Consider the following 17,741-nt stretch of genomic DNA (forward strand, 5'->3'; position numbering starts at 1 on the left):
AGGGAAAGTATGTAGTAATCACACCCAAAAGAGTTAAACTTAAGCAATACACACACTAGTCTTTAAAAGTCTATCCAAATAGTGAAATAAGAGTACCACAAAAATAAAACAAAATATACAAGAACATATGAAAAAGTTATCCAAGGTCTAGTGTATTTTACCATGATTTTTTTTTTTAATAAACTCTTAGTTGTATTCTGACTTGAGTAGAGGATGTCTAAGATTTCATACATAAATCATTTACTGCTTCACCTCCTGGTATCTTGAAAACAGAATAAATCTTTTAATAAGAATAAACTAATGTTTTAATAAGAGATCAGAATGTTAATTAGCATTCTTTTTATAAAAGTAAAACTGTGGAAAACAGGCTAAATGTCCATCAACTTGAAAATGTATGAAAAAATATGCAGCTATAAAAAGAATAAGAGGGACTTATATATCCTAATATGGAATGATCTAAGACATGTCAAGTTTTTTTTAAAAAAACATATAAAGACTCTATGTTAAGACAACCGAAAAAATAACTGACGTTACATACATACATATTTATGCACTTAAACGCATACACCAAGGATTCAAAGTATGTGACCAATAGTAACCTCTTGGTTTTACTCTGCATAATCCTGTTATTTGACTATTTCAGTGAGACTCTATTTATACATTACTTGTGTAATTTATGAACCCCCAGGAAAGCTAGCCAATAAATACACTAGGCTAAAATCAAGTAAAAATACGTTTTAGACAGCACTTCATAGTTTACAAAAGGATTTTGTAATCCTTTCAATAAATCCTTTAACACATAATCTAATTTGATCCCCACAATAGCTTCTAGAATTTAAGGTAGTATCCTTCCTTTACAAGTAAGAACAGACTCAAGTATTTATTACTCCACAGTTAGTTAATGCAGAGCCAAAACAGAAACATGGTCTCCTGACTCTAAATTCAGTGTTGAGTTTCTTGTGCTACAGTCCCTCCATAAATTGAAATGCTGACATCTATACCGAGGCTCTCTAAACTGCTGTAGTGCTTCCCTTCTCATGAAAATTCAGTGTGGCGGTAAAGGCATTAGAGTGGGGAGTCATCCTGGGTTCCAGTCTTGACTACACCACCACTAAGACTTCACAGTAAGTCAAACCTTCGACCATGATTCTTGTGGCCGCAGGTGAGATTCAACAGTGATACTTTTAAAAACTACTAATACCCAGGCCTAACCTCCAGAGATAGGACTTAATTGGTCTAGGGCATTAGTACCTTTATTAAAAGCTCCCCTGATTATTCTAAGTTGCAGCTTGGTTAAGACCAGAGCTTAAGACTTAAATGTTATTATCTGATAAAAATGAAAGATATTAAAAATCACATGCTATGCGGCTTCCCTGGTGGCGCAGTGGTTGAGAATCTGCCTGCCAATGCAGGGGACACGGGTTCGAGCCCTGGTCTGGGAGGATCCCACATGCCGCGGAGCAACTGGGCCCGAGAGCCACAACTACTGAGCCTGCGCGTCTGGAGCTTGTGCTCCACAACAAAAGAGGCCGCAACAGTGAGAGGCCTGCGCACCGTGATGAAGAGCGGCCCCCACTCACCGCAACTGGAGAAAGCCCTCGCACAGAAACCAAGACCCAACACAGCCAAAGATAAATAAATAAAATTTAAAAAAAAAAGAAGAATCCGCCTGCCAATGCAGAGGACGTGACTTCGAGCCCTGATCCAGGAGGATCCCACATGCCGTGGAGCATCTAAGTCCATGCGCCACAACTGCTGAGCCTGTGCTCTAGAGCCTGCGAGCCACAACTACTGAACCTGCGCACCTAGAGCCCGTGCTCCGCAACAAGAGAAGCCACTGCAATGAGAAACCCACGCACCACAACGAAGAATAGCCCCCGCCTGCTGCAACTAGAGAAAGCCCACACGCAGCAACGAAGACACAACATAGCCAAAAATAAATAAATTAAATAAATAAATAATAAAAATAAATAAAATAAAATAAAACTAGTGAATTAAAAATTCACATGCTACGTACTTCCCCAGAGTTGAAATGAGGGATGAAAGTTATCATATATGGGAAAGCCTCATGTAAACAATAAAATGCCTTAACACATGTAACAGATTGCTATTTATTCCTTCCAACAGGTAGCACATCTTGTGTACCAGGCACGTGCTGGGATGGAGAGGAAAGGCATCATCCTCAAGAAGCTGGGAAGTTGCCATGTCCTCAAATTACAGCCAAGCAGGTGGTGGTGACCAGCCCAGCCTTGGGGTATGAAGGTGTGTAGGAGTAATGGTGGGAAGAGGGCTTAGAAAGGACAGTGCAGAGGAGACCCTTGAACTAGATCTTGACAACATTCTAGACAGGGCGCACATCACACCTAGGCAAGTGATTCAGGATGGCCAGAGGTCCTCGGAGAGAGGTCTCAGGACCCTGGGAATCCTTGAGACCCTTTCAGGGAATCTGTGAGGTTAAAACTATTTTAATAATAATACTGAGACACATCACCACCAAAAAAGTAGAAACAAATTCAAATGTCTTCCAACTGTTAAACAGACAAACATATTCATCTGTTTGTCTATGTATGAATATAAATATTCATACATTGGAGTAAGATAGCCATTAAAAGGAACAAATTAGTGATACACACAACAGCATGGATGAATCTCAAATGCACTGTGTTAAATGAAAGAAGCCAGATTCAAAAGGTTACAGACTGTACAATTCCATTTACATGACATCCGAGAAAAAGCAAAACCACAGAGCTAGAAAACAGGTCAGAGGGTGCTGAGGCTAGGGGTAGGGGAACATTTTGGGGTGATGGAAATGTTCTTTATCTTCACTGTGGTTACACAGCCATGCACCTTTGTCAAAACCCAGAGAACTATACGTTAAAAAGGGTGGACTACACTGTATATAAGTTATACCTCAATAAATTGAACTTTTAAGAATAATACCATGCTGCTGTTTGCCTTTTTCACTCTCATTCTCTCATAAGTGTTTTCCAGAAGCTGCATGACTTGATGATGTCATCACTCTGCACGGAGGGAATGTAAGCTTGTATATTCTTGCATTTTAAACTGTTCTCCATTTTAATTTGGAATAAATAGTGATAGATATAATCAACCAAAACAAAAGTTCCCTTGGGGCTTTGATAATGTTTAACAGCATAAAAGGTGTCTGAGACCAAAAGTTTGAGAACCGCTGCCATAGGTAACAGGGAGGCCCTAAAGTGTTCAAGCAGAAAGTAATGGGATCCAACTTTACAAAGAATGGTGCAGGGAAATTAGTTAAGAAGTTACTACAAAGGTCTGCGTAAGGCTGATCCCAGGATGCACTGGAAAGAAATTATGCCCACACATCATCTGTAGCTAGTTATGAATCCCAAGGCAGCTTCTCTCTGTTGAGCTGCCTCTTTGTCGGTGCGTTAATGTTTTGCTAAATAATTCCTTTAACTAGTAATATAGTTAGGAAACTAAATCTGCACCAAGAGCCATCCTACAATGCATTACTAAGTGATTTTTGCATTATTCACTCAATTGCCATTGTCCCTCTTCAAAGGATGCCAACAACTTAAAGCTGAGTTTTACATATTTTAAACTTGAGAAGTAACCATCCTAAAGAGGTACAAAAATTAACTTAGAAGTGGTTCAATATCTCAAAATCAATTAGGAAAATTAGGCAACTGATTAAAAAATCCACTTTATTACTTCTCGGAAATGTACTTTCATTTGTAACCAGAAACACTACGGCAATCCTAACTCAGCACAATTTTTCCTATGCCATGTGGTTTCTTCGAATTTGGGTTGGGGCGGCGGGGTGACGGGGCGGGGGGGGGGGTGGTGTTTGGTTTTGCTTTTGGGTTTGGTTTTGGTCTGCACAGTTCCCTTTCTTCCTAGAGAAAACTCATTTCTAAATACTAGCCCTATCCAAATTATTTTGAGTACAGATCTTTTTGCTATAATCTTCTCAAGCCCAGAACTCTTATAAGTACTTCGGGATGCCACAGAGATAGAAAAATTAATCTTAAAACCATCCATGTCTTTAAGCTTTAAAACAGAAAACAGACAAACAGATGACAGAATGATCAATCCATCATAGGCAGAAGGTAGTAGGTATCAGAAAGATGATTTCCTTCCCCTAAAAAAACTTACAGTTTTATAAGCCATTTTGAATGAACATGTGCATGTGTTTCAATCATCATCACATATTGCTTCTCTAATTGTTTTAAGTAGCCAGCCCTTTGACACCTCTTAGGTCATCCCGAACAGGTGGAAACTTGTCTGGAGAATTCAATTTGCCATCTTTTAAAAAATTCACCTATACTGCTATTCATGTGAAAGGGGGTAGGGGAACCCCAAACTTGGCCAAGGGAGCCGTGTATTACTAAGAGAAAGTAAAACTCGATCCTTACCTGAAAGTACAGTCCTTTTCATCTATCTCTTATACAAAAATCTTGGGAAATTAGTTTACAGTCAGTCCTACAGGAGATTCAAAGTTGAAACTGAACCTATGGATTGAAAAGGGGAAATAATTAATGTGAACCACATGTATAATGAAGATAAAAACATCAATTTAATCAAAGACGAAATTTCCGTACACTCGTTAAAGCCAAATGGTTTCTGCAGGAAACCTGTTCTCTGTGACTCAAATCCAAAATGGAAAACGTGGGTGGTTCTTCCTGACTTACCATTAAGAGTCAGCCAATTGGCTGCTGAAGTTTTCACACAACTTAAGCTCAAACGCTAGCCTCCCATCTGCTCTAATACTGTCATACCTTAGTGAAATGAAAGAGGCGTAAAGGCTTTCTTCAGCCTCAACTCAGTCTTTAACGGGGTACCTTGGGCTTATTCTGTCTAGACCATATTTGAACACACTGCCAAGTTCTTCAAAACTTCAAATCCAGAAGATGTGAAAAATGAGAGCTAAATCACAAAATAATTCAGGGGCCGTAAAGCTATCTCTCACTTCAGAGCTATGATTTCTGAAAAATGACTCTCTTGGGTACTACGCTATAGTAGCTATTTGAGGAGCTGGGGCTCTGGCCTGGTTATCTTCACCATAACTGCACTTCTTCGCCACTCACTATCTGTCAAGTCATGCCTGCCAACAGATACCATTCTTGAACTTCTAAACATATAACTCTGCCAGACTGGGATATGAATCCAGTAATTCTGTAGGGTACAGAAATACCCTCTCCACCCAGCACTAGTAAACTAGCTGGTGTGACACAGACAACTGAAACCACACACAACAGCACACCTTCAAGGTGATACTAGCACGGCAAGACAAGCACAAGGGCCTCCCGACCTTGACACCTGCAATCAAAGGAAAATCTGCAAACACCAGACAATAAAAATTCAGATAGACTCCAAGTTCCAGTTCCTTAAGATTGCAGGCCCAATTTGAAAGTTCCTCATGTCTTTGGAGGTGGTCTGAAAATTGCCAAGAGGCTCACAGAATCCACCCTGACTAGCAGAGAAGAGCTTGCTGTGAGCCACCAGTGACCATTCAGCAAGTGCTTGCATAATGATGCCTCTGGAGTCACACAGGAAAACCCACTGACCAGACTAAACCAATGGGCACTGGCTCCCAAAGTATTCATCTTGAGGAAGCTTCTGTGTGGAGACAATGAACAACATGAAATATATACACTCTTTGTACATTTAAATTTTAGAAAATTTGTGTTTGGACGCACTAAGCATATTACGAGCAAATACAGATTCATAAGCTCTTAGAGCTGGAAGAGACCTCAATACTCCATTATCACTGTGAAACTCTCACTTCACCAATAAGATTAAATCACAGTCTCCTGACCACCAGTCTAGTGCTCTTCCTTTTACATCCTACTCTCTAATTAGTTGTGGAAACAATATTTTGGAGCATATTAAAATCAAGTTATGACTCTACCGGACCGCATAATAAGTATCTCATTTAACCATGTGTTACAAAAGAAAAAATTAACATGAAAGATCAAGAAGAACCTTCAGAGTATTCCCTGCTGGGGAAGGATAGGGTGGGGTTGATTGTCTTTCTCCATATAAGTATAGTCTAATTTTATGGTCAGGAAAAAATATGGACAAATTATATATACAAACCATCTCTCTCTCTTTTTTAAAACTGATCCCTTCCAAACCAGTATCTTTAGCAAAAAGATACAAATCATATCTTACTTCATTTACACAGAATGTTGAAATGACAAAAATAGCAATGCTATCTTCTCAAGTTGAGGTTTAAAATATTTTCTAAATATTTTCACTGCACTATAATTAGTTTCCCCAATATATTTACCTTCAGAACAGATCAAGTAGAGCTATTTCCCTGTTGTAGTTTTCTTTAAAACTGATTTTTTTTAACACTTCTACGATAATAAGGTGCTCTTTCATTCTGTTCATTTCCTCAAATTCCAAATGACGATTCCTCAAATAAGCACATTTTTTGCAAAAAAAAAAAAAAAAAGCCTACACACATAAAAAGAGGACATAAATAATTTGAATAAGATAAAATACCTGCATAAATTTTTAAGATAAAATATAAATCTCTAAACAAATTCATAATTGCTCCCTGGGTTACCTCCAAAGACAGGTTTATACACTCCTCTCCTATTAAGCATACTTCAGTGAAAATTTGTGACAAAAATAGTACGAATTCTGCCATTCATTAGTTGTGTGATATTGGGCAAATCATTTAAGCTTTGGGCTTAAGCTTATATAAAAAGTCAGAATACTTGATTTCTAAGGTATTTTCTAGGTCTCTTAACATCTTCCTAATATATGAAGCATCATCTTTATTTCCCTTGAATTTCTAAAGTCAAATATCTCTTTAAATAATAAAAATGAGCATTTATAAACTACATTATGTCCTAGAACTTCCTAGGAGGCTACCACAGCATAGCGAAGTGAAAATTTCAGAACAGTCTAGACTTTATCTGCACGAAATGTATCTCCTTGTCTCATGTTTTAGCTTTTCCAAAAAGGTTCAGAAATGTACTTTCACATCTGGAAGACTCTACCGAAGCATCTTCCACTCTGCAGAGACTTCTAATTCCCTCCTCTTCCCTCCCCTATTGCCTCAGTACCCCAAGACTCTGAAACCTGCCCCTTTTTTTTTTTTGGCCTCAATGTTGAAAATGAAAACCTTTTAAGTCAATTACATTTAAAACCAGCTACTGTCCAAGTCTATATTTGAGAAGCTCTGTGTGCGTTTTTATCATTTAGTTATCTAGATTCTAATATCTAAAGAATTTGTTCCACTGATTCAAGCTGAAAATGTAATGATTTTTTTCATCTGAGTCCAAACTCCTTGTTTATTGTCAGATAAGCAAGGAAGTTCCAGAACACTGTATGTAACACAACTCACACACTTTAAACAATTTATTTTCTTTATATACCAACTGAAGATGTTGCCATCCCCAACGAGTTCACAAATAAAATAATCACTGGTATTGAGAATCTGTCATTTTACTAGTAGGAATCCTAAACAGTAGCTGCTTTTGCCAAGTTCATTCATTCAACATATATATATTGAATCCGTACTATGGACCAGGCACTATTTATTCTTCTTGCTGGGGATGTACAAACAAACTGACAAAAGTCTGCTTTTGTGGAGCCTATAGTCTAATGGAGAAGATATATAATAGGCGATAAACATAATATATAGACAAATTATATGGGATATACACATATAATATTAGAGGGGATCTGTGCTGTTAAAAAGAAAAAGGCCAGGATGGAAGAATAAGGGGATTCAGGAATGAATGGAGGGAAGATGGGTTGCACTCTTAAACAGAATGGGTCGGGGTAAGACTCACTACAAAGACAGCTCTGAGCCAAGACTTGAAGGAGGTGAGAAGTGAACCAAATTTAACTTTCCTAGTAATTTTTACCTCGTACTGATTATGCATGTAATAACACATGCCTTAAGAGAAAAAGTTCTGTGTATGAGCAAACAGAAGAGTAAATAAAAGAGAGCTGTGTGTAAACCCCCTTCATTTTTGCAGCTTTTTCTACCAAGTGAAACTTACATCTTCAATTAGGCATGCTCATTGTGTGTTCCCCTCCACACCCACAAGGGTTGTTCTAACAAAATTCTTACTTCTATGATTCATACTCCTCAAACCTCAAGAAGAAATTTCCAAGTATTCATTTGACACATAAAAAAAGCACCAGTGTTATCCAACCAACAACCCCACTGAGATGGCCCAACTACAAGTCAGGACTTAAATCTCAGGACGGGAACTCAATAGGCACTGGCTGAGCTTTTCCCACTGTGGTGAAACCTCTGCTCTTCTACAGGGTTTAATGGGAAAAGACTGGACTGTGAAATCAGGAGGCCTCACCACCAACCAGCCCTGTAACCTTGAGCAAATCACATCACATGATTTTCTCAACTATAAAACTAGGGTTTGAACCAAATGATTTCTAAGTCCCTTCTAGGGATAAGTCCACTTCAGAAAAAAACTTTTGGTAAATAACCCTATATCGAAAAGTATAATACTTTTTGACATAGGGCTATATGAAACCCTATATACCAGATCCATACACTCTAATTTGCTCCTCTAGTAACAGTATCAATTCATATCGACCCATGCATAAAATCACCACTCTCCCTCTCTGATCAAAAGATCCACAAGAATGGGCCTTGACTAGCTCACCAAGGGCAAAAGAATGTGCAAAAAGATGATATTCTCGTCTCAACTTTATTATCTACATACTCTTATTGCACCAGACTATCATAGAAATTCTAAAGTAACACAAGCATGAAACTGCCAGAGTTTTAAATATTCTTTATGCACCACTACCCCCAATTTTTTAAAGTGTGCTTTTAAATACTAGGCTTCCTTAAAAGTTACCTGTAACCCATTAGTGTAGCTGCTATGACATTATTTCAAATAGGCACTGTAGGGCTTCCCTGGTGGTGCAGTGATTAAGAATCTGCCTGCCAATGCAGGAGACACAGGTTCAAGCCCTGGTCTGGGAAGATCCCACATGCTGCGGAGCAAGTAAGCCCATGAGCCACAACTACTGAGCCTGCACTCTAGAGTCCGTGAGCCACAACTACTGAAGCCTGTGAGCCTAGAGCCCGTGCTCCGCAACAAGAGAAGCCACCGCAATAAGAAGCCACGTACCACAACAAAGAGTAGATCCCGCTCTCCACAACTAGAGAAAGCCTGTGCGCAGCAAAGAAGACCCAACACAGCCATAAATAAAATAAATAAAGAAATGTATTAAAAAAATAGGTGCTGTAACAAGCAGCTGTTTATTCAGGAGGGCTGAAAATCCTTGGTCCATTCTCACCACAGTTTAATGAAGAGTTCCCCGCTGTGCAAAGCCCACCTTCTCACTGTAGAATTTTAAAAAGCAAATAAACAAACCGAGGCTGGGAGCATCCTTTCCTGCCTTCCTCTGGGATATACTTACACCTGGACAAACATCTCCTCCAGCAACAAAATACAAAGAAACTATAGGGGACTAGGGGACTAAAAATGACTACACACACTGCAGTTGGGGAAATCATGAACAATAAGATACAAAATGGCTACCAACTGCCATTTCTGAGGTGTTGGGAGCAAAAGCAGGGCACTGCACATGATCCCTGCACACAGCACCACACAAGGGGTGGGCAGATCACCTCTGGCCCCACCCACGGCTCCACCCCTGCCCTCATCCCCCCATCCTCACCCCATTTAAGGAACCAGCCTGCCCTCCTTGGAGAGTGACCAAGGGAACCTGTTACTTGTTTCTGCTCCCTCACAACATGAGTCCCAATAAAGCCTTGCCTGAACTTCTCGTCTGTCCTCTTTTCAACTTCTACTGACTGAAGAGTCCAAGGACTCAAGTCAGTAACAGTACCACCAACCAGACACACCACCCGGGACTCCTTCAGAATGGAGTCTCAGAGTTATACGGGGAAAGAAGCAAGGTGGGTGGCAGAGTGTGCAGCATCCACTTTGCTCAACGACAAAAGCAGAGTGATCTCGGCTCTGGCTTCCCCTCTGAAGCACCCTGACCCAAGCAGGGGCTGCAGCTCCTGGGAGGGCACGTTCCACAGTGCAGTACTGACAGCCAACCACTCCCAGTCTCTTTCTTCAGCTCTCCTGATGATTTTCTGAGTTACCTAGCAGCCTTAATCAATCCCTTTCTGCTTACACTAACTAGAATAGATCTTAGTATCTGTAACTAAAAACCCTGACCAATTCATGTGGCACATATTCCTTTCGTTATTTCCCCATACCAGAGCTGAGACTGAAAGACACGAGTAATCCACAGAACATTCCACTGTAAGTCAAAAGTTCTTTGTTTTGAGCCAGGGCTCAAATCCACAATCAACACCTCCAACCTTTTCTTATATGTATTTTTTCCTAAATTTCATCACCTCTGCCACACAAAAAGAAGAAAATGATTTTTGCCTAACTAATTTTCTATCAATAAAGAGTCTGATGACAGTAACTTGGCAAGGTAGAGAACGAGATACAATAAACATCACTTCCTATAGCAGCTCAAGTTTATGGAGAATCCTGCAGGGTTAGGTAGCACTTTCAGAACATTTCCAAACTGCAGACAAGGTGATCTAATGCTGTGTTTGAATGCCAAAGCGATCGGCACTCTGTGCCAAGGCACAACTGAATTCACAAGGCGGCAATGAACTTTGCACTTATGTTCTCCCATCCCTCAGGGCAAGATAACCACGTTAAAACCACAGACACATCAGCTAACTAAAATATGACACTATTACCTAACGCCAAAAGCAGACTGGAAATGGTGAGAAGTGATTATGCACGTTAAAATTCTCTTCTTCGCAGAAAGACATTACGTCCCATAAAATCAATTAGCAAAGCGGAGAAATGTAATCAACTGTTACTAATACTGTTCTTTAAGATGGCCGCAGGATCTCACAAAGCACATTCGATATGTTTGAATAATAAAATTACTCTGCATATCAGGCGGCACAAAATCTTTCTCAGGTAATACTCAAAGGCACAACTTTCATATAAAAGATCACTTACACACTTCTGAAGCCAATTAATGACACTGATACTATTCACGAGGCGTCTCAATGCTCTGCCAGATAGAAAGTGGGTATTCAATTCAAAGGAAAGCACGAGATTCGAGACAGCCTACTAAAGTTCGTGCCAACCTAGCTCTGGGGCACAGGCACAGAGGCCTGCTTCACCTCTGTTGCTGCAGGACCACTTCCCCTCCCGCTGCCCCGAACTGCTTTCATCAAACACTTTACAGCGCACTTAGCTTTAACACTGGTGGTGGGAAGAATGGGAATACAGAAAAGTTAAAACATAACTCTACGATTCCCTAAGGACAGGCAAATCAATTTGCTTTAAAAAAAAAAAGAATCTAGGAAACTTGGAGCTTGGCTACTTCAAAACAAAATCTTTGAAACAATCATTTCATAGAGCCTATCGGCAAAGAAGTTACTAAGATGAGTACCGAGCTTTACTATGACTACGCATGTGCCATATGTGTCCTTGGGATGCATCTGTTCTCTTTTTTTTTAAGAAATGAAGTCTTTCTGGGCTAGAAATGACACATGGCCTACTATGATGTTTTTTATGGTTTCTCATATTTAGACTCTAACTTCAGTCAATCTTACTGCAAGTTTAATGCTGATTTATTAACAGTGTCAAAATCAAGGGATGCGTACATAATACCACAGATCAGTGATTCCCAAAGCTGGTCTGCAAAACAATACCTGCATCTGTAGGTCCTCAGGGAAATGAGGAAAAAAACTTGCTCATGAGTCTTACATAAAGCTAAATTTATCTCATTTAAAGGGTTGCCCTATATTCTGAAATTATGTCCTTCCTATTCTTTTGGTATACAAATGGCCTTTCTTTACAAAACGCTAAAAAAAAAAAAAAAGATCATAATTACATGTGTAAAATGCCAGAGTCTAGGTACCACTGCTCCAGCTCTTTGCCTTTCGCATCTCCAACATCCCAACTCCCCTCCTTCCAGCTGCTCAGGCAAAAATAAATAAATAAAACCTAAGGGCATTCCCGACTCCTCTCTCACACCCCACTTCTAGACCATGAGCAAAACCTGTCAGCCTTACTCTTAAAATGTGTCCCTATTCAACCACTTCTCACCAGAGGAAGACACAGATTGTTTCCATCACCCCCAAGAGGGATATCAAAATGGCCAATAAACACATGAAAAAGTCCTCAACTGCATTAGTCTTCAGGGAAATGCAAATTAAAGCCACAATAGAATACTTCTACACACCCACCAGAACAGCTCAAGTTAAATGGCAGGAAATACCACGTGTTGTCAAGAATGTGGAGCTCTCCTATGCTGCTGATGGACATATAAACTTGGGAAAAACTGTTTCTCAGTATCTACGAAAGTGAATATACACATACCCCATGACCCAACAATTCTACTCCTAATTATATCCCCCATAGGTGTCTTGACAAAAGACATAGACGGGAATATTCATGGCAGCACGATTCACTAGCCAAAGACAGGAAACAACTGTGGCACCATCATCCAATGGAATGCTCTACAGCAACCAAAATGAATGAACTGCAAATACCTGTAAGGCTATGGATGTGTCTCACAAACACAATGTTGAGTGAAAGAAGCCAGAAACAAAAGAACAGATTATGCGTGATCACGGTAAAATCAAGCTCAGAAACTGGCCAAAAAAAACCTAAGCCATGGTGTTAGTAGTCAGTGGGTAGTGCTTTGACTGGGAAGGGGTAACCAGGCCTTCTGAGGGACCAATAATATAATAGTCTGCTCTTAATCTGAGCATTGACTACACAGTGTACTCACTTTGTAAAAATTCATCTCACCATATACTTGTGCTTTCTGCCCTTTTCTGTATGCTTGTTATACTATGATATATAAAGTTACTCTTTTTTTTTTTTTTTTGCGGTATGCGGGCCTCTCACTGTTGTGGCCTCTCCCGTTGCGGAGCACAGGCTCCGGACGCGCAGGCTCAGCGGCCATGGTTTACGGACCCAGCCGCTCCCTGGCATGTGGGATCCTCCCGGACAGGGGCACGAACCCGTGTCCCCTGCATCGGCAGGCGGACTCTCAACCACTGCGCCACCAGGGAAGCCCTAAAGTTTTTCTTTTTAATCACCTTCCCAATAAGGCCTTCTCTAGCCCGACTTCTCTATCTAAAATTTCTACCACTCCCCAATATGTCATATCCTTCTTCCTCTCTTACTTTTCTACTTTAGCACTTGTCAATATCTAACACACTATCTTACATACTAGGTCTATTTTACAGGCATATCTTATTTACTGTCTCTCTCCACTCATTAAACTACAAATTCCACAAGTTCAGGTATTTTGTCCATTTTGTTGGGTGCTGGGTCCCCAATGCCTAAAACAATGCCTGGCAGAGAACAGGCACTCAATAAACACTGATTTAATTGATTTATTAATGATACAGCCTTGCCCAACTTAATTATGTTTGTGGATTCATGGCATGTATTCTTGCAGTCATCATGGTATATTTAAGCAATAAGCCAGTTGCTGTTCTGGTTGTACATTTCTCAACCTGGTTTCGAGACCTCTCATCTTCCTGATCACCCTCTGGATGCTCAAGTTTTTCCCATTTCCAGATTAGGTTCTGGCCAGTCTGGAGTACAACAGAACACTCTGAACTCATAACATCTGTTTTTTACAAATGAAGCATAAGGCTGGCATTAACTATTCTCTTATCATACCCACCCTGTGGACTCAACTTATACTGAGTTTAGGGTCAAATAAAATTAACAAAGAAACTTAACTCTAATTTTTCTCCCTTCACATAAACATATAAATCAAGAAATATTCCCATCCTCTAGCGAGGTCTTTGGTTTCTGATCCTAAATGTAGAAATTTTCTTGTATCTCTACCTTGCTGTAAGATTTTTTTTTTTTTTGGTATCTGCCTTTTTCTCCCCAATACCAAAAGTAAAATAAGAGATTGCATTGTATTAATTTGGCACAGATGTTATCAAAGTTATAAACAATGATTCTCTAAAAACTGTAAGCTCTTTCATCTACCCATCCATCACTGTAAGATTTTGCTCACCATTCCAAACCTCAAGTGCTTTTTAAAGCAGTGTTGTTTCTCAACCTTTTTTCACTGTCATTCCCAAAAGAGACTTTTTAGACATTTTTCTTAATAATTCTCCATGAAACTTTAATACCACAGATATACTGTATATGTCTATGTACTTACACTGTATATCTGTTTATATACTTATGTATATTGTACTTGAAACATTAAAAGATAAAATTTCTACCCTCCTCCCAGCAATTTCACTTCTTTGAACATGCATACTTTAAAACCTTGATTCTGTCAACTACCACATTACCTTACCTTTCTAATTTTACTTCACAAGTAAATTTGTCAACAAGAAAACCATTTCAGTCAAAGATGAAAGTTGTAACTAACAGAAGTCAAGTACAGAGTCCAATAGCACAGGAGGAAAAGCTTCCCTCCCAGCTGATGCAAATCCACTAAACCTACCATTTTTTAAGTCTACTTATCCAACGAGCTTCAAACCCACCAAATACCCACTCAGTATTTTCCATCTTCTTCATAAGGACAGCATTTTGTTAAACTAAACACTCTGTTGAAATCAAAAGACAGCAGTCCCTTGACTAATACCTATCGAACCTTCTTGAAATCTATTTTAAAAAGAAAACAAGATTAGCACAGAATGATCTGTTTTAGTCTCTCCTAAATCCCTCTAAAATCTGTTACTTTTCTTGGCCTTCTGGTCCAGGTAATCCCTACCTTCACTCTTCTAAGAATTTCCTGTTTCCCTAAGTTCGGATTAGTATTTTTTATTTTCCACATTATGTATCAGTACATGTTTTAAATGCAAATCTGACCATTCCGCTTCCTGGATATTTAAAATCCTTCCAGAGCTCCTCCTACCTGTAAGATAAAGTCCCAACTCCTCAGCATGATATGCAAAGCTTTCCACTATGAGGCCAAACAGTGGCAACATCTTCCCACTTCTAGGAAGCTTTTTCATAATCATTTTACTGTGTAGAGTAGAAATGTTCTTACACCCAAGCCCCAGCACCTACCTGCCCTCCCCAACCTATCCACTTCCCCTTAGTCTGTGCAGATGTGAGAAGCAACACCACCTCCGCAAAGAAGTCTTCTTCCTCACTCTCCAACCTAGCGTCACAAAGCATGTCACAACCAGCTTTACAGGCACTCTGCCTATATCTGGCAATTACTTGCTTATCAGTCTGTTTCTCCCACAATTGAGCCATTCAAAAAATATGCGCAAAATCTGCAGCAACATGGATGGACCTAGAGATGATCATACTAAATGCAGTAAGTCAGACAGAGAAAGACAAATATCTTATGCCATAACTTACGTGTGGAATCTAAAAAAATGATACAAATGAACTTATTTACAAAACAGAAACAGACTCACAGACATAAACTTATGGTTACCAAAGGGGAAAGGGGGTGAAATTTGGGATTAACATATATACACTACTGTATATAACATAGATTAAACAAGAAGAACCTACTGTATAGCACAGGGAACTATATTCACTACCTTGTAATAACCTACAATGGAAAAGAATCTGAAAAAGAACATATATACAGGTAGATATCTTTATCTACCTATCTAACTAGCTAGCTAGATATGGCTGAATCACTTTGCTGTACATCTGAAACTAACACAACATTATAAATGAACTATACTTCAATAAAAAGTTAATTTAAAGATATATATATAGGCAAAGAAATGCACTAAGAATACTTCCTTCAAGCTGATCATCTGAACTGGGAACCTGACACTAACCTTTGTGCCCCCAGCACCAGGAATGCCAGGACCCTATGGGAACTGGAATCCCAATCCCAATATGCATGTGGAAGTACAGAAACCAGAAACAAAATATAAAATAGATAAACAACAAGGACCTACTGCATAGCACAGGGAACTATACTCAATATCGTGTAATAACCTACATTAGAAAAGAATCTGAAAAACAATATGTATGTGTGTGTGTGTGTGTGTGTGTGTGTATAACTGAATTACTTTGCTGTACACCTGAAACTAACACAACCTTGTAAATCAACTATACCTCAATAAAAAAATAGAATATATAGTTGTACATTCATATAATTGAAAACTATAGAGCAATGAACTACAGCTACAAGCAACATATGGATAAATTTTACATGTTAAGCAAAAGAAACCCAGTACGTATGAAAACATACTGTATGATGTCATTTGTACAAATTTCAAAAATATGTAAAAACCAATCTCTGGTGTTAGAAGTCAAAAGAGCAATTACCTTTGAGGAAGAAAGAGGGCTAGTGATTGCAAAGACATATGAGAAAGCTTCTGGGGGTCTGGTAATGCTCTTTCTTGACCCTGCATAGTAGTTACACACGTGTATTCATTTTCTGATAACTTATTGACCTGTATCTTTACGATCTGTGCATTTGATGTGTATTCTACTTCCAAAAAGCTTTTTTAAATCATTGTGGTAATTTTAAAATTTTTCCTACAAGCCACAGATCATCCTAGTTATAACCTTTCTAAAACACTTGTAGCCATTCAGACCTATTTTGTTTTCATGCTTATTATGTGCCCTTTTTTCTTTTATACACTGCTTAAAACCTGGCTTCCTATGAAAGTAAAAAGACAGACCGCAGAATAGGAGACAAATTTTGCAAATCATATATCTGACAGAAGATGTGTGTCTAGAGTATATAAAGAACTCTTACAACTCAATAATAAAAGGACAACTCAATTATAAAATGGGCCAAGGATCTGAATAGACATTTCTCCAAAGAAGATATACAAATGACCAATAAAAACATGAATGATTCTCAACATCATGTTATTAAAGAAATGTAAGTCAAATCCACAGTGAGATACCACTGCACACCCATTAGGATCACCAAAATAAAAAAGCCAAACAGGGCTTCCCTGGTGGCGCAGTGGTTGAGAATCTGCCTGCTAATGCAGGGGACAAGGGTTCGAGCCCTGGTCTGGGAAGATCCCACATGCTGCGGAGCAACTAGGCCTGTGAGCCACAACTACTGAGCCTGCGCATCTGGAGCCTGTGCTCTGCAACGAGAGGCCGTGACAGTGAGAGGCCCGCGCACCGCGATGAAGAGTGGCCACCGCTTGCCACAACTAGAGAAAGCCCTCGCACAGAAATGAAGACCCAACACAGCCATAAGTAAATAAACAAATGTGGGGTTTAAAAAAAAAAAAAAAAAAGCCAAACAGTACAGAAACAAGTGTTGGCAAGGCTGTGGGCAAACTGGAACCTTCCTACACTGCTGGTGGGAATGTAAAAGGGTACAGCTACTTTGGAAAACAGTCAGGCAATTCCTCAAAAGGTTAAACATACAGTTACCATACGACCAGAAATTCCACTCCTAGGTATAGACCCAAAAGAAATGAAAACACATGTGCACACAAAAGCTTACACATGAATAGCAGCATTATTCTTAATACCCAGAAAGTGAAACAACCCAAATGTCCATCAACTGATGGATAAACAAAGTGTTAATATATCCATACAATGGAATATTACTCAGCAATAAAAATAAAGCACTGATTCATGCTACAATGTGGATGAACCTTGAAAACATTATGGTAAGTGAAAGAAGTCAGTCACAAAAGACCATATATATGATTCCATTTATATAAAATATGCAAAATAGGCAGATCTGTAGAAACAAAGTAGATTAGTGGTTGCTTAGGTCTGGGGGGACGGGAGGGGTGAGAGCTAAAGGGAATGAGGTTT

The 17,741-nt window shown here is 39.2% G+C and overlaps 1 protein-coding gene across 19 annotated transcripts in view; it reads right to left on the reverse strand.

The window, feature by feature from the left end:
- Window positions 1-17,741, reverse strand: part of SIPA1L1 (signal induced proliferation associated 1 like 1) — a 503,209-nt gene that overhangs the window by 338,635 nt on the left and 146,833 nt on the right. For 17 of the 19 annotated variants that reach the window (XM_079911875.1, XM_079911870.1, XM_079911872.1 and 14 more), the window contains one exon: window positions 4,398-4,493. The gene's annotated coding sequence lies outside the window, so the exon portion shown is untranslated. Of the gene's footprint in view, window positions 1-4,397; window positions 4,494-6,274; window positions 6,707-10,988; window positions 11,011-17,741 lie in introns of those variants that run through there. The other 2 variants (XM_079911864.1, XM_079911876.1) reach the window with 2 other exon arrangements.

Source organism: Stenella coeruleoalba (genome assembly GCF_951394435.1).
Source record: "Stenella coeruleoalba genome assembly, chromosome: 2".
In the NCBI taxonomy this organism is placed as follows: domain Eukaryota; kingdom Metazoa; phylum Chordata; class Mammalia; order Artiodactyla; family Delphinidae; genus Stenella; species Stenella coeruleoalba.